The sequence below is a fragment of the Manis pentadactyla genome, chromosome 1 (genome assembly GCF_030020395.1).
Source record: "Manis pentadactyla isolate mManPen7 chromosome 1, mManPen7.hap1, whole genome shotgun sequence".
NCBI lineage: Eukaryota > Metazoa > Chordata > Mammalia > Pholidota > Manidae > Manis > Manis pentadactyla.
The window spans coordinates 71335901-71358287 of record NC_080019.1 but is presented as its reverse complement, the minus strand read 5'-3'; the positions used below and the strand labels follow the sequence as shown (position 1 = coordinate 71358287).

The following is a 22387-nucleotide window of genomic DNA, read 5'->3' as shown; positions in this document are numbered from 1 at the left end:
AAGATTAAAAAAAGGCCCCTTCAAAAGATATGTTACTCAGAACTGATTCTCAAGTCCTGAATAAAAAAAGAATAAATTTTAAATGGCTAATTTTTATTTATTCACTGATTAATTCAGATTTATGGACCTCCTCCCTCCCCATTCCAGCTACTGTGAATTCTGAATGAAACAACCTCAATTGTAACAGAAGAAACATCTGTTACTTTTTTTCTTCCTCAGGGCTTTGCTAACTGAAAGAAAGGCTCTCTGCCTGACCTCTCCCACTCCCGCCTCCCCACCCACACTAAGTTCCTTAAAACTCTCTTAAACTAAATGTATTATTTAAATTTTTACTTATCTATTTTAAATGTCCTAAGTTACCTAGAAGCATTCACTTCTTTAATAAAGTTCAAAGAATTGAGTACCTATACATCAAAAAGAATAAATGTGGCTGGTAGTTGATTAATTGTAACTAAAGTGAAGACTTCACAAGCTGTATACTCCAAGGGATCAACTCAAGCAAGTTGTCACACATTCCCGGCTCCCTCGTGTTGTTTGGGGTTAAGATTTTCTTCATAGTATCCAGATTCACAGAGGATCTTGCATGCTGTATTTTTTTTTTGCCAATCCAACGGTAATATAATGGCAGTCACTACCCCAAGAGGCAGACACCAAATGGTGCCACCCACACTCTCACACTGTGCCTCATAATAAACCATAAAGCAGTGGAATGTACTGGCCCCTTTATGAGCAAACAATGCCTGAGCTTCATTAGAATACAGCTGACATTTTCAAAGCACAAATACTTTTAAGAAAAATGTACTAAAAAAAAAAAAAAGGAAGAAGAATGAAACAGCTATAAAAGCTGAAATATTTTTTAAAGTGAAGTGTCAGGTTTATTCCAAAGATCCCTGGGAGCATATTTTGCTGTCGACAATTTAAAAGTTTTCATAAATGGAAAAAATGCAGTTAAGGGCAAAGCTTATTAACTACTGGAAAGAAATGAAAGTAAAAACTAACATTTGAATTGTATTCACAAGTAATAACCATGAAGTACCTTTAAAATTATTCATAACCTCAACTGCTTCCTCAGTTCCTGAACGAAGAAAACGGAGCTCCAGAATTATTTTCACATTTTAATTGATTTATACAAGTAACTGAGTGATAAGCTAAGCTTACTCTACCCCTCCCCCGCTGCCCACCCCAACCCCCATACCCTGTAGTTTTCCTGTCTGCAACAAGCAAGGGCGTCTTGAATTCAGCATGCTCCCGTCTACTTATCAACTTAACCTTGCTGCTGTTGAAAGAATATAAAATAAACGTTGTAAAAGCTCTCCCAGCAGTAAGAAACAAAATGATCTCTCTTACCTGGTCTAAAGAAGCATGCCTCTCACTGCGGTACCAACAACACTCTACAGTCTTTGTTACCATTCACTGGAAACTTGAGACTGTGTCAGACATAAGCAATCGAGCTCGGACAAGCTCAATTTAAAATACTTCTCAGTAAAACTAAAAAGATGCTCAAGAAAACTGTTTAGTTAACTGGCTTTCAAAAGACGTATTAATACTGTCTAATGCAACGACACTTTAAAAGGAACTGAAAGTGCAGGTCTTAAAAGACAAAGGGAGTTTCTTGAGTAGAAGCTTGCTATCTTATAAAAGGTTGTTTTAAAAATATGCTTAAAAGAAAAGTGATGAAATTGATAAAATGCCTAACTCTAACCTAACATTTTTCTAAAAATCACTTGAATTTTAACTAGCTAAAAAAACAAGATCAAACTTACTCATGAGACCTGCATAATTCGAATTATACATGTCAGGGATTTTGCTGGCTCCAAAGTAGTGAAAAGGCAGGAGAACTTAATGCATCTTAAAAGCAGAGCAAAAGCATCATAAGTTGCTGGAATAAAAAAAAGGAGAAACTTTTGAAAAACTGGTCGAGGATTTTCAACCTGTAACTGTCCAGTTCCTCTGGAATGAAAAAAAAAAGTCCGGGTCCTGCCCCCCGAGATAACAGCCTATGTTTCAATGCCAGAATGAATGACAGGCCCATTTCTGATATCAACAAAGAGCAGCTTAGTGGTGCTCAATTTTTTTTCACTTTCCCACACAGTGAGGAGTTTTACATTTTACAGGTTAGTTTCTTTATATCTAGGGTTAACTACCATTCTCTATTTTCTCAAGAGAGAACCCAATTATGTCATCCTAGTTTTTACATGAGTAATTAAAAATACATACCTAATCATCTTACTTAGTTTTTCCTAATCAAGAAGCTCAACAAAAGATGACCTCTTAAGTCATCTTTTCCAAATCTGTCTTTTGCAATATCAGATCACCATATGACTAATTAATAATAATAAACTTTTCCTGCATCCTGATACTTGGGCACAAGAAAAAACAAAAAGCTAGCCAACATAAAAATGATGCAGCTGAGATAATAACATTTTCAAGTAGGTAGATGTAAAAATCATGTACTAGTCTATGATTATACAAATGCAAAATAATAAACACTTCAAGCAACAATATATATTTAGTGGGGGCCTATTATGACCCAAGCACTATTTTGGGCTCTGGGGACATAGCAGTGAAGACAACAGACAAAAGTCAAACAAAAATCCCTGTCTTCCATGAGCTTCTTAGTTCATACCTCAGCTTCCTCCTTCCTCTTTGATCAGTTACCCCCCTGATCTGAAACGATGTCTTGACAAGGGCAAGGATTTTTGCGCTTTGTTCATTGCTGTACCCCAGTGTTGAAAACAGAGCCTGTTAAACATTCAAATATACACTGAATCAAACAGATCATAGTCACACTTTTCTTTGCAAACAGGCCGTGTACCACATACTATACTTACATACATAAGGGCATAAATTAAATTAGGCTGCAAATATATATCAGCATGTTTAGTACACATGGTGTGGGGGATCACAGGGAAAACTGTGTAGCACAGAGAAGGCAAATAGTGGATCTGTGGCATCTTACTACACTGATGGACAGTGACTGCATTGGGTATGGGTAGGCACTTGATAATGTGGGGAAATGTAGTAACCACATTGTTTTTTCATGTGAAACCTTCATAAGAGTGTCTATCAATAATACCTCAATAAAAATTTAAAAAATATATATATATAATAGCTTAAAATTGAAAATGCAGTCTATGTGAAAATGCAGAATCTGTATCTCTTTCACAACCTAAATTCTCTTTTTACAATCAGATGTGACATCACTATAATATCTGAATAAAGGAATTAGTTAAAATTCTATACACTAAGTTTTTGAAGACTATCAGACTTCAGAGGAGCCATGAATAAAAAAAGGAGAAACTTGGAAATCACACAGTCCTATCAGTTCTGTGTATTAAAATCTTACATATTTACATCCACTTATATACTGATATTTGAAAATAATTTTAAACTTCCCATCCTGCTTCTCATCATTCTTGATCACCTTACCAGAAACCATACAGAGAAAATAAGTGCACACCTCTAACCCGTCAGGTCAGTCTTAGTGCCCACCCACACTACCCAAGGCCAGGATATTTAGGGGCTAGATTTGGTCCCATCTACTCTGTTACAATCTTAAAACAAAAGGAAATTAAACTTTTCAGTAATCAGGTACGTTCACCATACCCCCGCCCTCAATTCTACCCCCAGAGCTGGACAAAGACTAGAAATTCAAATATAAACTACCTGGAATATTCATACATTTGCTGTATTTTCTAACAGCAACCCAAGGTCAGAGAAGACATGTGACAACTGAGGTTGAGTAATGGATAAAATAAGGTGGGGCCAAAGCAGGATTCCATTGTTCCTGCAGGAGCAATATTTCTTCTCCCTTAACCATCATTCATTCTTTCCTTCAACAAATACTTATTGAGCACCTTTAATGTATTAGGCACTGAGCTGGCAGCAAATTGACCTGCTCCCTACTGTCTGCTTCACAGATTGACCTTAAACCTATCTCTATTCTTTCCAAGTTTCCTTCTTCCGATCTGCCTTCTCCTTCTCCAGTCCCAAATCCCCCACTCACACTGCCCTTCAATCTACTGCCAAGCTTTTCTACATAATCACTGCCTTTATAGGTATATGACACACTGTGAGGAAATTCATGAGTCTTCCCAGTGGCATTATAAAATGCATCTTATGTAGGACCTCTCATATAATTTCTCCTTAATCTTAGAAAAACAACTTAAGCATCAATTATTTGCAACTATTGATTTTCTAGAAAACACCAAAGGGGCTCCCAGGTTTATAAGTTAATTTACATGGACTCAAGTTTGCTATGTTTATTGTCAATCTGACCAAATATTAACCACATTTTACAGATACATTTTTGTTGGTTTATTAAACATATCATATAGTAAGTAACTTCACCCTCGCTTGCTCCTCTTCCTCTTTCCACCTTTTCAATGTATTTTTCAAGGTTCTGTCCTTGATAATCCTTACTTCAAGATTTACATTCCCTGTTTGGAAAGCACCACCCATTTCCAAGGCTTTATCACCTCTATGCAGATGACTACAAAATTTATACAAAAATTTATACTTCGAGCCCTAGACTTCTGTTCTGTTCTAATCTCTTATTTACAATCACTTATTGGATATTTCTGCTTTTGTTCCATGATCTCAACTGAACTTCTGCAGTATCGAACTCCACGTCTACCTCCCCAGACCGGCTCATCCCCCGGTGCTGCCCATCCCTTGTTAAGGGTAGCATCATCCAGACTAAAAACTGATTTTCTATTTTTGCTTCTTCCTCAACATACAAATGCCCACAGTTTCCAGGTTTTTTCCTAAAACACACTGCATTCCCCTGGTTAAAAACAAAGAAAGAAAGAAGAAATACAATTTCTGATGCCTTTCTGATGTCAAGAGCTACATTATCAAAAGTAGTGGCAGTCTTAGCCACATGTGGTTATTTAAATTGATTAAAGTTAAATAAAATTAAATATTCAATACCCCAGTTGCACTAGACTCATGTCACGTCCTCAATAGAGACATGAGGCTAGTGGCTTACAGATACAGAACATTTCCATCATCACAGAAAATTCTATTAAACATCTCTGGTCTAGAAAATAACAGCAAACTACTTAAGGTAGTAATCTGAATTTTCCCCAATCTGTCCCCCGATCTTCTACCTGAGAAGGTATCCAACATTATCTTCTACCTAAAACTCAACAAGAAAACAAATAACCTGATTCAAAATTGGGCAAGGAAGGACTTGATTGTCTAGACATTTCTCCAACAAAGACATACAAATGGCCAATAGGCACATGAGAAGATGCTCAACATCACTAATCATTTTAGAAATAAATACAAATCAAAATTACAGGGAGAAACCACCACACACACCATATCAAAAAAACAGAAAACAAACAAGTGTTGTTGGGGATGTGGAGGAACTGGAACCCTTGTGCACTGCTGGTGTGACATAAAACGATAGAGCTGCTGTGGGAATCAGAATGTTGATTCCTCAACAAATTAAAAATAGAATTACCATATGATTCTGCTGGGTCAATTTCATTTCCACGTATAAACCCAAAAGAATTGAAGAGATATTTATACTCTCCCAATGTTCACAGCAGCATTATTCACAATAGTGAAAAAATGGAAGCAACCCATATGTCCATTGACAGATGAATGGTAAGTAAAATGTGGTATGTAAGAACAATAGAATATTAGTCTTAAAAAAAGGAGGAAATCCTGACTCATGTCACAACATGGATGAACCTTGAGGACATTACACTAAGTGAAATAGGCCAGTCACAGAAAGACAAATACTGTTTGATTCCACTTAAATGAGGTACCTAGAGTAGTCAAATTCATAGAGATCGAAAGTAAAATCATAGTTGCCAGGGTCTGGGGAGGGAGGGAAAGAAGGAGTCATGGTTTAATGAGCATACAGTTTTAGTTTTATAAGATGAAAAGATTTATGAGGAATGGATGGTGAGACGGCTGCAATGTTACACTGAACTATATACTTTAAAATGGCTAAGATGGTAAGCTTTATGTTATGCGTATTTTAACATTATAAAAAAAATTGGAGAAAAATAATTCATGTAGGAGGGGAATCAGAGGGCATATGGAAAATCTCTGTACTTTCACTCAATTTTGCTGTGAACCTAAAACTACCACACTAACAAAAGAAAGCCTATTTTTTGAAAAATGCATAAAGCAGTTTTATCCAAAATGTCTTTTCCCCTCTCCTTAACCTCTTCCAAACCTACCGACTCCTCAGCATCCAGTAGCAGTTCACCTCTTAGAGCTTCTTACCTGAGTCTAATCTAACCTCCTTACTTTAAGTTCCTACATAAAATATATTAAAATACCAAGACCAATATAGCTAAGATAAATTAAATATGTATCACAGGAATACCTTTGGTACAATCTAAATTATAACAACTCGATTAAATTACATGATAAATTCTTAATGAGCTGTTGTCAAGGCTGCAAAATTAAATTTGTTCATTCAATCTACACATACTTATTGTTTACAACATGCCGGCCATAAGAAGGGGACCTAAAAATACACAGGTGAAGGGAAAAAATACAACCTGAGGAAACCCTCAGGAAGTTACAGCCCAACAGAGGAAACACTATAAACAAACAACTAAATACAAAAATACCAATTGTATTCACTGCTATGAAAGAAACTAGTGGGCATTAGAGAGCTGGGAAGGGGTATACCATGTATGCTCTTTAGATAAGGTGTTCCAGGGAGAGCTCTCTGAGGGGAGTTACATTTAACCTGAAGATGAGGTGATGTCGGCACAGTAAAACCAGGGAGAAGAGCATTCCAGCAACAGAACTGTGAGAAGACTGATAACACCCATAACTAAATGTAAAGCAAATAAACTGAAACTGAGGAGACAAATACATATAAGGAGATGGTTTGGGAGGGAAAATAATTTACTAATTTTGTTTGTTTACACAAAATAGTAGAAGGAAAGACTTATTCTCTTATCTGGGGCTGCAGCAAAGAATATGGAGAAAGAATAAGGATCATGGATGCTATTCTGAAAAGTCAAAAAAGGAACACAAGGATTATCAGGCCTCAATAAATATTCTCTAAACACAATCATGGATGCATGCATATGCCACTGTACAGATGTGTCATATTTTAGTTCCTGATAAGTGGTTATTTATAGCCTCCAATTATATTTATATTATAAATAATTATATAACAAACACTGCTTCCCTTAAATCTCTTATTCTTTTCTAATGAGAAACTCCAGAGGGTTTCTTCTAGATAAAAGAACATAAACTATTTTAAAGGGCTTGATATGTATTACCAATTTTCTTTCCAGAGGGCTTGTGCTGGTTCACACTCCTAACAGAAATAGATATGAAGAATAAGAAGTAGATAATAAGATAAAAATAAATAGAAGGAGAGTAAGAAGTGGCTATGAAATGAAGATACCAATTTCTCATACCTTTGCCAACAGATCATAGTTTTAAGAAAGTCTTTGTTAATTTAATAGAAGAAAAAGATTTTATTTTAAATAGCTTTTTGTGATGTCCAAAATACTTAGCATGCATACTGCAGAAAAATAGCAAAATATAAGAAAGCAAATAGAAGAAACTAAAAATCATCTAAAATTAAAATACCCAGAAATAATTGTTTTATACATATATAACATATTATATATATATATATATATATATGTATTTTTCCCCCCTATGCTACATGTTTTTCTCTTTCTGTTTCCACTTTAGAAAGGGGATCATACAATACATGCTGACCTAATTTCTCAAACTCAATCAATTGCTTAGTTTATAATATCCATAGAATACCACCATACAAGAGTATCACAATATACTCATTTATCACACTGCTCCCAATTTTCATTTTTATCAACAATGCTGTGGTAAACAGTCTTTGCTAAAATCTTCCCACTGATCTTTCTTTAATTAGGATAAAAATCCACAGGAGAGAAAATGCTGAGTCAGATTTTGCATATTTAAAAAATTTTTGATATGCACTGAGCAAATTATCCTCCAGAGAGGCTGTATCATTTTATGAGGTCCCACATTCTGTACCACCTCAAAGTGGGTATTAACAAAAAAATAAACAACAAACAAAAAAATAATTTTGCTAGACTGGCAAACATCGGATTTTGTCATTCAATTTACATTTTGATTACTGGTTAAACTGAATACATCTTCCATATTTTTATTAGCCATCTGCGTTTCTTCTGTGAATTTCCCAACCCACTGCCCTGTTTTCTCTTGTAATGCCAATATTTTATTTATATATTTATATTACATTTAGTTACCATGTTAGTACTAAGTCTCCCCTGGTCTGTGACAGTTGTGCAAATCTGACTTAATTTTGATGACCTTGATAGTTTTGAGGAGTACTGTCAGGCATTTTCTTCCTCATTGTTAAGACTAGGGCTAAGGATTACTGGAAGATCTCATCACATCATATCAAGGGTACATGCTATCAACATCTTATGACTGAAAAAATTAACCTGAGGATCCCCTGACCAAGGTGGTGTTTTTTAGATTTCTCCACTGTGAAGTTATCCCCCACTTCCACCCTATATTTTCACAAGCTACTTTTTGGAAGCACTGCACTAAGTGTAGCTCACACTCAGGAGGGAGCTAGAGGGGGCAAGTCCTACCTACTTGAGGGGAGAATGTCTACATAAATTAACTGGAATTCTATACAGGGCACTTGTCTCTTCTTCCCCACTTATCATCTCTAGGATAGTATAGTTCACTGATCTAAGTAAAGCCGGATCTAACCTGTGTTTTATTTATGTGAGTATGTACGCATGCATTTTTATTTTATATTTTAGTTTAGAATCAAACATAATGTTATTTATTTTCTTGTTCAAATTGCTCCAGTTTTGGCCATTGTGATCTCTTTCAGGTTGGCCCCTGTGTTGCTTTGGCGCGATCCACCATTTAAAAATACATGTATTTCCTTTCTTTCTGGTACTACAGGACACTTAAAGTTCATGTTGTATATTTCCTGCCCCAAACCTAGTCAGTAATTTTTCCAAGGAGCCTTGGATCCTTTTATTGGGAGACACTATTGGAAACCAAGATCTGGGTGGTGGGTGACATTACTGGTTTTAAAAACTCCAAGATTTGGTTGAAATAGCATTAACATAATTTTTATTTGCTTTGGAAAGAACTGCCACCTTTAAAATATTTCTTTTTCTCTTCCAGGAATAGAATGACTTTCATTTATTAAGTTATCTTTTATGTTGCTTAGTACATAATAAAACAATCACTTTTTCTGTATATCAGAGCACTGACAATTTAAATATCACTTGATATTTCCTCCACCTGTTAATGAAGATCTTCCAGACCATATAAAGTCTCCAGAAGGGATTTCTGTGAGCCTTTAGAGGAGTGATCCCAGCCTTGGGCTGCACATAGAATCAACCTGAAAACTCAACAATCTCATATCCAAGTCACATGTCAAATCAACACATCAGAATCTCTGAGGGTGGCACCAAAGGTCTATAGGAGATTCCAAAGTTCTGAGGTGATTTCAGTGTGTATCTAAGCCAGAAAAACAGTCTTGCCTTACATGGCCTCGTTGAAAGCTCATTCTCAGTAGGATTTCTGAGTAATGCTGCCTCCACTAGGCACATATCAACTTCCTCCCTGCAGAAGCACTGGCGGTCTGTGAAATAGCAAAGCTTCAAGTTTTGCCTTATTCTGAATAAAGATGAATATTTCGTTCCCTTATTGTACTACCTAAGAGATACACGTAAGCAGTGCTGCCTGTGACTAAGTAAGATGATTCTCGTTAAACTGCACTTTAAAAGATAGTCATTTTCTTGTTTTCATAAAAACTTACCCCCACCCTATGCTCATAGGAATCATATAGGACTACAATAGGTCCGGCCATAACACAAACTCTAGTGACCACCAGCCTGCAATATTCAGAATCCTGTCCCCTTTCCCAAGACCAAGACGCTTCCTAGAGGTTCAGCCTCTTTGCCTGAGGTACACTGAGCATCATCAAAGCAACACCAAAACCCAAGCCCAGCTCAAGTGCTCACGGACATACTCAGTGCCACAGATAAACAGCTTAACAGAAGAAGTGTGCCTATAATCTTTACTGTTCTTCTATACAAGATGTCTGGTATTAAATTACAATTATAAGATACACCCAAAAGGAAAACAAACCCTTTTCAAGACATAAATCAATCAATGGAAACAGACTCATATGACCCAAATGTTGAAATTTAGGCAGGGGCTTTAAAATAACTATTTCAACTTTCTCATTATTAGACGGGGAGAAAAGGTAGTTTCCCTACCTTTAAACTTTAACCACTTTAGAAGATAATTGAGAGTCTAAACCAAAACACTAACAATGTATTATAGGGTTTATAATTATATAAACATAAAATATATGCCAACAATAACAAAAAAGAGAGGAAATGGAAGTATAATATTCTTTGAAAGTAGACTGTGATCCTTAAAGATAAACCTTACAGCAAACAGTAAAAAAAAAACTTAAAAGGAGGTATAATAACAAATAAGCAAAGGTAAAACAGAAACAAAATGAAATTGCAAAAAAAGCTCAACTTATCCAAAGTAAGTCAATAAAAAGAAAGAAAAGGAACAGAGAACAGACGGCACATACTGAAAAAAACTAGCAGTAAGGCAGATTTAAACCCTGCCATATCAATGATTATATTATATTTAAATTATCTGGTGACACTAATTAAAACCCAGAGATTCCCAGAATAAGAAATGCTACCAGAGATGAAGACCGGTACTACATAATGATAAAAGAAAACACCACAATCAGACACAGTAACACACTGACAATCCTAAATGTGCATGTAGTCAACAACAGTTTCAAAATATATGCAGGAAAAATTGACAGAACTCAAAGGAAAAATAGAAAACATCATAACTGGAGACCAAGATTCTTTCTTAGTAATCAAAAGAACAAGCAGACAGTAAGGATATAGAAAATCTGAGTAACACTGGTGTCAACTTGACATTATTGATATTTACAGAACACTCCACTCAGTATCAGCAAAATCCAAATTTTTCTCTGTGTACCTGGAACATTTAGATAACACAATAGATCTTGAAGCAAACTTCAAAAAATGCAAAATAATTTACATTATCCCCAAAGGGTGTTTTCTGAAGACAACAGAATTGAGTTAGAAGTAAAAAACAAAGAATTCTGGAAAAATCACCAATATTTAAAAATTAAACAACACATTTTTAAATTCATTGAAAGATATAAACTACCAGAGCTCACTCAAGGAAAAACAACCTGAATAGCCCCATAGCTACTACACAAGTAGAATTCACAGTTTTTAAAACCTCCTCACGAAGAAAACTTCAGGTACAGATGTCATCACTGGCAATTTCTACCAAAAATTTATGGAAAAACACTATACAAATTCTCCCAGAAAACAGAACAGTAATAAACACTTTGCAACTCATTTGATAAGGCCAGCATTACCCTAATAGCAAAATCAAAGAAATTACAAGAAAATTCCAAACCAATATCCTTCATGAACACAGTAGCAAAAAACCTTAACAAGCCCTAAAAAGGAATGAAATTCTGATACATGCTACAACACACATAAAACTGAAACTTTATGCTAAGTGCAATAAGCCAGATACAAAAGGATAAATAATCTCTACCTCCCCTTATATAAGGAAGCTAGAATAATCAAATTTGCAGGACAGAATTGTTACCAGTGGCTGGAGGAGGGAGAATGGGGAATTATGATTTAATGTATACAGAGTTTCATTTGGGGATGATGAAAAAATTCTGGAGATGAATAGTGGTGATGGCTGCATAATAATGTGAATGTACTTAAAGCCAACAAATTATACGCTTGAAAATGGTTAAAATAGAAAATTTTGTTATGTTTATTTTCCCCCATTAAAAGAAATCCTTAATGTTAGCAAACTTAATCCAGCAACAGATAAAAAAGAAGTCAGTAACAAAGAATTCTGGAAAATCCCCAATTTTCTGTTTGTGTCTATCCAAGGAATGCTGGGTGGTACAGATAATCCAAAATAACCTATAAAAAAACCTATTAAAAGTAATAAATTTTAAATAAACGAATACATTAATAAGATACCAGGGCACAAAATATACAACATACAAAAACAACAAAAAAGAGTGAACTTATTGCATGCAGATTACACTTCAATAAATTTGATTTAAAAACAAACAAAACAGAAAATCAAATAAGTAATACTGGTGCCAGTGGACTCCTGTTTAAACTGGGATGTATGTTTCTAATGTAAATTGATTAAATGTGGTATTGGCTAATAACTTACAGATAGACTTTTAAGAAATTTATTTAAAAAATCTTTTAATTCCTAGTTCATAAAGAGATATTTTTTAAAGTGACCAAAAATTTAAAGAATCTAGCCTGAAAACTATTTCAGACAAAAAAAAAATGCTTCCTCTTTAGTCTACCTACCTAGTAAATGTATTATTAGTAATTCCTTGATAAATCAACCATCCTTACTTTCTTGACACAAATTCTACTTGGTTCAGAATATATAGTTCTCTTAATATAACGTTAATTTTATTTGCTAATACTTGTGGGTTTTGCTTCTATAGTTGTGTGATTGGTTTATAAGTTTCTGTACTGTTAAATTTTATTATCTGAGTTAAATCAGTTTTGTTTCATGTCTTGGGGTTTTATACTCTGCAAGTTTTATTGCCTGGATTATCTGTTCACAGAAATAGGACAAGGCTTGCCCATAAAACTGTCAGGAGTAGAGTCCTTTTTAAAGTGATTTTTGGACTCTTTATTTATTCCAATGTATTAGGTTTTACAAGTTTTCTACTTTAAAAAAATCAATTTTGGTAATTTATATTTCCCCCCCAATAATTTCTTTCATCAGTATTTTCAAATCCCTTAACATAACTGCTCTGTGGTAACCTGACTTTTTAAATTTCTATATTTAAAAAGATCCTCTAGTATTCCTAATATTCTAACATTTTTGTTAAATGACTTCCTAGAGTTTATTATGGCAAATCTACATGGATTTTTCAGTTTTACTACTTTTCTATCTTTGGTTCTGTTCAAATTTTTTTATTATTATATTTCTCCTCTTGCTATTCCTTTCCCAGCTTTGGGAGGTGAATTCATTGTGTTTCATTCCATTTTATAATAATAATAACATATATACAACTTTGGCTGCAACCCATATATATGTGTATGTGTGCATATAATATGCGAAATTATAATTTTTTTTGTAATTTTTAATATTCATTAGTTTAGATTTCTGCTTTCATAACTATCTGGAAAAAGAAATGCCGGCTGAACTTTTTATTAATTTCACATTTTATTGCACTGTGGCCAGATATAATGAATGGTCTGTCAAATCTGCTTTGTAGACTATATTGAGATTATTCCATTTTCTAGCCTGGTTACTGTCCATAAATGTTCCATGAGTGTCTGAGAAAGGGTACTCTCTATTTGTAATGCACCCAGTGTCACAGCTGAAGTAATGTAAAGAAGGCATTCACTTAAGAGGGTGGCAGAGATGGGAAATTGGTTATATATGGGAGATCAATCACATAAGTACACTATATAAAGGATAATGGGAGCAGAAGGACTTCCAGAAGACTGTTTAGCTTTGTAAGGAACTACCAAACTGTCTTCCAAACTGCCTGCATCGTTTTGCATTCCCATTAACAATGAGTAAGAGTCCCTGTAGCTCTGCATCCGTGTCAACAACTTGGATTATCATCACCTTTTTGGATTGTAGCCATTCTAAAAGGTGTGTAATGCTCTATAACTCAGGGGAGAGGAAATCCTGGGGCAAAATACCTCTAAAACCAAAATCAGTCAAGGGAGAAATAAAGTTTAAAACCCATTTACTGCTTACAAACTGCAGTCTGTGGCTCTCTCTCCTGATCCAGCAGAAGCCAACCAGCGTTCCCCTTAACCTCTCAGGTTCAGATAAGCCCTCCGTTGCCCAGGTAATTACCCATTGATATGGAGATGAACTTCTCTCCACCCCCTGAGGAATGCCTATTGATATGCAGATGCACTAAAGCCATACTTTTCTCTACCCCTGAGGATGCCCTAAAACCAGGCGACATATTCTGGAAATATTACAATTTTACCCACATGCTCTTTCACTGTTGTTTTAATTTACAATTCCCTAATGACAAACAATATTAAGTATCTTGTCATATTCTTATTTGCCTTCCACATACATTCTTTGCTGAGGTGTCTGTTCATACCTTTCCCCACTTTCTAACTGGGCTGTTTGTTTTATTTTGAGTTCTTTTTATATGTTGGATACAAGTCTAGGTAGTAAAGAATTTAAATTTACCAAATGAAAGGTTTGGCTTTTTGCCCTTAGCTCTTGGGAGGTAATCTCTAAACACTTGTAATGTCTTGCCTGATTAAAGTGTCTTTGTTTAACTGGGGACACCAGGCCAACCAGATAGTAACAATATGATTGAAGGTGGAGGCTTTGAGTTCTATCAACAATGAGTCTTAGGGTGGGATGTTTGGGTCATGCTTATCAGCTAGACCTCTTGAGGAACTGGAGACTTAAATCAGCCACATGATAGCTGGTCAGATTTACATGATCAAATCCCAATAAATATCTTAGACACCAAAGCTCATGTGAGCTTCTGTGGTTGGCAATACTCCATGCAAGCCATCAGACATCAATACTGGTAAAATAATGCTGTGCATGTCTCCATGTGGAGAGGACAACCATATACTTCACATTTGGTATTTTTCTAGACTCCACCCTATGTGGCTTTTTGCTGGACGGATTTTAATCTGTATCCTTCAACTAATACACCATGAATTTGAGTGTAACAACTTGTGGGTAAAATTGTAACATTTCCAGAATATCTCCCCTGACTTTAGTACATCTGCATATCAACAGGCACTCAAGGGTGGAGAGAAGTATGGCTTTAGTGCATCTGCATCATTCCTCAGGGGTGGAGAGAAGTTCATCTCCATATCAATGGGTAATTACCTGGGCAATAGAGGGCTTATCTGTACCTGAGAGGTGAGGGGGACAGCCGGTTTGCTTCTGCCGGAGCAGGAAAGAGAGAAGGGCCCGGACTGCACTTTGTAAGCAATAAATGGGTTTTAAATTTTATTTCTCCCTTTGACTCATTTCAGTTTTTAGAGGTATTTTGCCCCAGGATTTCCTTTCCCTGGACTTACACAGCTTTTAATGAATTCTCTGTCCTTTGAGAGAATTATCAAACCTAAGGGTGGGTGTTGGAGACCCTTGAACATGCAAATGGTATCAGAAGTAAGGGCAGCCTTTTCTGCACTGCTCTTTAATTTTGCAGTTGACTGCAAATTTAATATGACTCCTTGACAAAGTCCTTTATCAAATACATGTTTTGCTGTTCTATCTAAAAAATCATTGCCGATTCCTACCTAGATTTTCTATTTTTCTTCTGAAAGTTTTGTCTTTTTATGTTTTACATTTAAGCCTGTTATCCATTTTGAGTTAATTTATGTGAAAGGTATAAGGTCTCTGTCTACATTCACTTTTTTTGCATATGGACTTCAATTCTTCCAACTTCATTTGTTGAAAAGACTATCCTTTTCTCCAATGAGTTTTCATCCTTTGTGAAAGATCAGTTGACTACATTTTTGTAGGTCATTTCTGGGCTATTCTGCTCCACTAATCTATATATCTATTCTTTTACTAATCCTATACTAAATTGATTACTGTTGCTTTGTAGTAAGTACAAAACCAGGTAGTATTAGTCTTGGTTATTGTTTTTTTTTTTTACCCAACCTTAGTCTCAGTCTTTAAAACTTACATGCTAATATATTCATTTTTATTTTAATCACTGAGAGTAGCCTTAATTCTGTCACTGTATTATTCTTGCTGCTCCTTAATATTATCTCCTTTATTTTCTGTCCTTTGCTAATAACACTGAAGACATCTCCTTTTTCCTAAAAATACTGTAAATAATTGTCTTTTTAGTAGTGAACAGAAAATATGTGACTAGTCTTATTTATATCTTTTTGTAGTCTCTATCCCTTGCCTGGATACTTAAAGTAGATCTTTTAATTCTCAACATTTTCAACCTGATATATCTAGTATTCTCCATATACTATTAAAATCCTTTGAACTATAAACTGAAGTCTTAAGCTCAAGGATGTTGTCTTCCATTTTACTTTTGATTACTGCTTCTCTTCTATTTATTATTCTCCTTTATTCAGGAATACTATTTCTCTACATACTGAGTCTTTATTTCTCAGAACTATCATTTTCATCTTTTTGATCCTTTTCACTGCTGCATTTTGCAAGATACTCTCCAACTTCTCTTTGAAGGCAAATTCTGGCATGCTAACACCCCCACCCCTTATGATCCAATCACCAATGACCAGATGGTTGTCCACCCCTTAAGATCCAATCACCAAAGCAGAACACACCCTACCCCTACTCCTTAAAAACACGCTTCCTCACCCACGAGCTGCTGCTCCCTCTCTGGGGGCAGCCATTTTCTCTTTCAGATAATAAAATCTCTTGCGTGGGCCCATGTCTCCTGAGTCGTTCTGAGGTAAGGAGGGTCACGGCGAGATACCCTTTCACTCTTGATTTTCAGTCCTGTTTTTTGACTCCTTCATTGTGGATTTTAATAGTATACTGGATTTCATCATCTTTATGAGTTTTGAGACTTGAAAAAAATTATGAGTGCAGAAAAGTACCAAAGAATGATTCAAGATCCTTTGTAATCATCCTTAGTTCCTCCAGCTCTAGGGTTCTGGAGTCAGTCTACCTGGATTCAAATGTGAGACCTACTCCTTACTAGTTTTATAATCTTAGGGAAATGAGCTAATTAATTCACAAAGGGTTTTAATACAGTATCTGGTACTCGATAAATATTTAGCTATTTTTACTGTAATTTTTGCTGTTATCTGAGTTGATTTCCTTCTAAGTCTTTTTCACAGTACTTCAGATTCATTAAATAATTTTGAGAAGAAAGTAAATACCATCTAATACCTTATTTCCTGTCTCCATTTTTTTTTCAAATATAATTTTCCTTTGTGTCTTTTAAGATTCCCTTCTTTTATTTTTCAGAATTTTCTCATAAGCCCATGATGGCTTAAAAAAAAGAAATGCTGTCCATTATTTGAATTGAAAAAACCATCCAGGTTTGGTGTTTGCCATGAAAAAGGATAAATTCTAATTGGTCTCTCTCCTTTACTGTTCACCTGGGTACTATTTGATTTTAATTCTCAGTTCTTAAGTTGGAGAAAAGATTGATTCACATAACTCTTAGATTAAATTTCTGGTCTTAAGCAGTCATACACTATTAAGGCTTTCACCTACTTTAATGACCTCTTTGAGGATCCATTAAAATCATATATTCTCTTCAGAGCACAGAATTTTGCTCCCCAATTCAGTCTGTCGTGGATTTAAGTTAACTCACGGATTCTAGGTTAAGGATCCCTGATTTACTTCTGGGCTAATGAACTAAGAGAGACTCTCCCACTCCTTTTGCCTTATGTTCTTTGTGACTAAATGCACTTAATCCTGTGTACTTTGAAACAGAATATAGTGCCTCCCTTATCAAAAGAAGGGCCTAACCAAGAGTTGTTTCAGCTGGTAACTGGTACAAAGCAATTACTAAACCATTCTCTTCATTCTTGTAAATATTTGAAATTTTCCAAAATGAAAGGCTTCATTTCTATGTTTATTTGAATTAGGGCCTTAAAAAATGCACACCACCCCATGGATTTTCCTCTCTCTGCTCCTTCCTACTACTACTTCATTCACATCTGAAAATGCACCATAACCAGTTCACTTCTGCTCTTGCCTTTACAGAACTGTGGTCACCAAGGGAAGTAAGAGAGTGAATGATAAGAGAGATGGGGGTGGGGGGAGAAAAAGAGCCCTGGATGATGCAGATAAAGTTGCAACACCACAGTGGGTAGCTGCCAAGTTTCTGGTTGGCAAAGATCCCACTTCCTTAGGTTGTAGGTATATAGTAGAGATGCATAGAAAATCTACCTCTTTCCTGCTTATACCAGCTATTCTGTCTTGGGGATCTTTCTACTTTTACTGAGAGAAAATCTGTCTGGCATATTTTGATTTGTATTTCTAGTTTCTGACTCTATTTGTGACTTTGCTTCTCTGTATTTTCACCACGACTATGGGATAACAGAGGAGATTTGGTTGGGTCCCACTAGTTGGCTACTAACTAAACCCAGGCTCCCCATAGGTTGAATTCTGCGGCTAAAAGGTCCTGCAATAATCTGGCACATGTTCAACCTGGGAACAGAAGATAAGTGAAAGAAATAGTTCAGATCTTCTCTTGCCTCCCTTCACTCTCAACTACACAACAATTTTACATAAACAGAAATATGCTTATTGATATTATTGAGCATATATAAAACATCATAGTAAAAAAGAAAATGTTACTTTCTCTCAAGGAAGCCCTAGTCCAGGTTAACAATGTCAAGAAACTGCCAACAGATGTAAGGTTTAAAGTGAAGCATTGTAGCAACCAATTATAAATATTCAAGTTCCGCCACAGTAAAATTCACATGAAAAACTGGGAGCAAATACGCAAATTATCAAAGACACTCTCAAAATTGACTGAAAAGCACACAAACACTATTAAAACCAGTTAGCATAACAAGGTAGACTGAGATACTTAGAGGTATAGTGCCTTACATTCTTTCTGGTCTTGTCAATAATGTTCCGTGTTAATAAAAAATCTCCTGATTAAGACATGAATGCAGAGCAATGAGTTTAGAAGACCAACCTCCTCTCATTTGAAAGATGTGATTTGAACTGTTTCTACCACTTGGGGAAGTTAGTTAACTGTTCTGAGTCTCAGCTTTCTCATCTCTAAAATGGGTGTAATAATAGTACTTATCTAACAAGGAGGTTGTGGGGACTACATGAAATAATGAACATAAAGAGCTTATTAGCAGAGTTCCTGGCAACAGCACTCAAAACACAACAGACTTGTTATAATAAGTAAATTGACCTCTTCTTTTAAAGAGTTAATCCCTTGAAAATGCTGAGATGAAACAAATGGTCCTTTGGGGAAAAAAAAGAAATAAACAAAAGGGAACAAAAAAAATAAACTGAAACATTTTAAGTAAATTACAGACCAATATCCCTCAAAAATTCTAAATAAAATTTCAGCAAACTGAATCCAAGAACATACAAAAAGTCTGATATATCAAGCCTAAATGAAATTTATCCCAGTTTATGCAGTATTGGTTTAATATCAGAAAATGAATCAGTGTAATTCACCATGCAGCAACAGAATAAAAAAGCAAACCTACACCTTCATCTTAATACATACAGGTAAGGTATTTGACCAAATTTAACAACCATTTATAATAATAATGTAGTAGACAAGGAATAGACACAAACTTCCTCTATGTGCTAAAAGGCAACTACAAAAAACCTATAACTAAAGATCACACTTAATGGTAAAAATTGAATGCTTTTTCCCTAAGACTGGAATAAGACAATGATGTCCATTTTCACTACTTCAACACTGAATAGGAGTCTTAGCAGTCAAGAAAAAGGAAAAAAGGCACAAAAATAAGAAAGGAATAGGAAAACTGACAACATGTTCTTGGTCTATGTGGAAAATCCTATGGAAGCTATAAAAATTTACTAGTAGTGAGTTTATTAGCAAGGCTACAACAAGGTCAATATACAAAAATCAATTGTTTCTATATTCTAGCAATTAAAAAGTAAAGGTTGATAGTAACATCAAAATTATGAAATACTTAAGGATAAATTTAACAAAGTATGTATAATGAAAACAATTTGCTCAGAGGAACTTTAGGCTTAAATTAATGGACAGATAAACCATGCTTATAAATTGGAAGATTTAATATTGTTGAGATGTCAATTCTTCCCACTTACATGTATAGGTTCAAAGCAATCCCAACCAAATCTCAACAGGAACTTCTGTAGAAATTTACAAGCTGATTCTAAAATTTATATAAAAATGCAAGAGATCTAGTAGAGCTAAAACAACTCTGAAGAAAGAACAAAGTTGGAGGACTTACACTAAATGATTTCAAGACTTAATATACAGCTATAACAGTTTCTCAACCTTGATACTACTGGCATTTTGGACTGGCCAATTCTTCACGAAGGAGAACTACCCTGAGCACTGCTGGAAGTTTAGTGGCATCCTTGCCTCCTACCAGAGGCAAATCCTCCACCTCTCCAAGTTGCAACCATCAAAAATGTGTCCAGACACTGCCAAATGTCCACTGTGGAGGGGGGCAAGGGGAGGGGCAAAATCGCTGTTTGTTGAGAACCACTGAGCTACACCAAGTAGTGTGCTAGTGACATGCAGAGCAAAGAGACAGAACAGAATCTAGGATCAATAGATCCTCAGCTATATAAGCAATTGATATTTGACAAAGGGAGAAAGGAATTCCATTCAAAAGCATAATAATCTTCTCAATAAGCGGAGCTGTGGTTATTCATATGTAAGAAAACTACCCTCACCCCTCACTTCAGTCCATACACAAAAATTTTAACTCAAAACTTAGATTTAAATTTAAAAGCAAAAATTATTAAATGGGGAGAAAAAAATATAGGCAAAAAACTTAAAGTCTTGGCTTAGGCAAAGATTTCTTAAGACATAAAGAAGCAAAATTATTTTTTTAGTTGATAAACTGCATATTAAAATATATAATGTGTTTACTCTCCAAAATTTACAGTTAAAATAAAAAGGCAAGCTATAGATGGTAGATAATATTTATCTAATAAAGGACTTGTATTCAGAATAAGACAATAATAAGATAACCCAATTAAAGAATGGACAAAAATTTAAAGAGTTGCTTCATCAAAGAAGACATGCTGATGACAAACAAGCACATGAAATGATGCAATCATTAGTCATTTGGAAAATGCAAATTCAGATTACACTGCAATACTGTACAAACCTACCTGAACAGCCAAAATGAAAAGACTGGCCATACCAAGAGCTAGCAAGGAACATATATGCCTTGCTGATGGGAATACCAATTTGCCAACACTTGGGAAACATATTTGGTGATTTCTTATAGAGGTAAACATATACTTAACATATGACCCAGCAAATCCACTCCTAGGAATTTACCTTAAAGAAATGAAAACTTATAGCAACACGTAAGCTTGTATTTGAATGTTCATAGCATCTGTATTCATTAGTCTACAACTGGAAGGAACATAAATGATAAAAAAAAACCTGTGCTACATCCATACAACGGAATACTAGTCAATAATAAAACATAGTCTGGTACACAAAACACGAATACATCTCTAAAGTATTATTCTAAGTACAAGAATCCAGACACAAATTGTATTAATAAAATATCCTATATGGCTAAAAACAATTCTAGTTTCAGTAGCATTTTCTTGGTTATATGAATCATTGGCACTTTGTTTTGTTATTTAACTTATGAATCTAGTTTCCTTAAATCAACTATGACCCCTTCTGCCATAGGGGCTACTGTATATCTCTGAGTTGCAATTCACAATACTAAAACACATTTGTATATCAATATACAAGCTCCAAAATTCTCAGTCAACCAAATAACTGGAATGTAGTAATACACACATTGCAACGGAGTTGCAATATGGGAGACGTGGGTTCAAATCCCAGCTGACTGCATGGAGGACCTGTGGTAAATCTATTTAATCTATGAGACTCACTTTCCTTATATTAAACTGAAAAGCATTAGGGTAATGTGAGGGAAGACAGTGTTGGGGACTCTGGGGTGGTACGACTAGTAATCCTAATGCCTGTGAAGCCAATGAGGACAGAAACCTCCTGAGAAACAAAGGGCCAAAAGTTACACTTGAACTTGATTTTTCAGAAGAATGACAGCCTGAGAAAGTGGGGGTCTCATGAGCCTTACCTTCCTCTGGGTCTTAAGCAGGAGATATCAGAAAGGTTATTATAGGGATAACTGGGTTGTGGCAGACAACCAATCATAGGAACATCCATTTTTTATCCTTCCATATAGTTTCCTTCTATCACTGGGAATAAGATTAGTTTTTTAGACTGGCACAGAGAGGTTAGTTTTACTCTACTGATGTGTTGTTTCTATCTTACAATCCATTTTTATGAGATAGAAATCACAGGTTGAAACCTGATAGAAGTGCTTGGCTGAGAATCAATAATTGGCAGAATGAATGCCTACAAATCAAAAGTCAGAATCACTCAAGGAATTACAAAATGGCAGGGTCAGGAAGCTTCATGAGGGATTTGCTGTGTACCTACCATGTGTTGAAAACGTGCAAGGTCACATGGTTTATCATTTAATCTTCACAAGAGCCTTTATGTGGTGGCTTTTCTAGAGATGAGATTATTATTCCTGTTTTAGAGATGAAAAAATTGTCATTCTGAAACATAGTTTAATAATTTGCCCAAGCAGTCACTATTAGTACGTGACAAGGGTAAGATTCAAACTCAGAG

The 22387-nt window shown here is 35.3% G+C and overlaps 1 protein-coding gene across 13 annotated transcripts in view; it reads right to left on the bottom strand.

Moving 5' to 3' along the window:
• Positions 1-22387, bottom strand: part of TFDP2 (transcription factor Dp-2) — a 152094-nt gene that overhangs the window by 61078 nt on the left and 68629 nt on the right. The window contains exon 1 of one of the 13 annotated variants that reach the window (XM_036877387.2): positions 1348-1366. The exons of the other annotated variants lie outside the window; for them this stretch is intronic. The gene's annotated coding sequence lies outside the window, so the exon portion shown is untranslated. Of the gene's footprint in view, positions 1-1347; positions 1367-22387 lie in introns of those variants that run through there. 13 annotated transcript variants of the gene reach the window in all.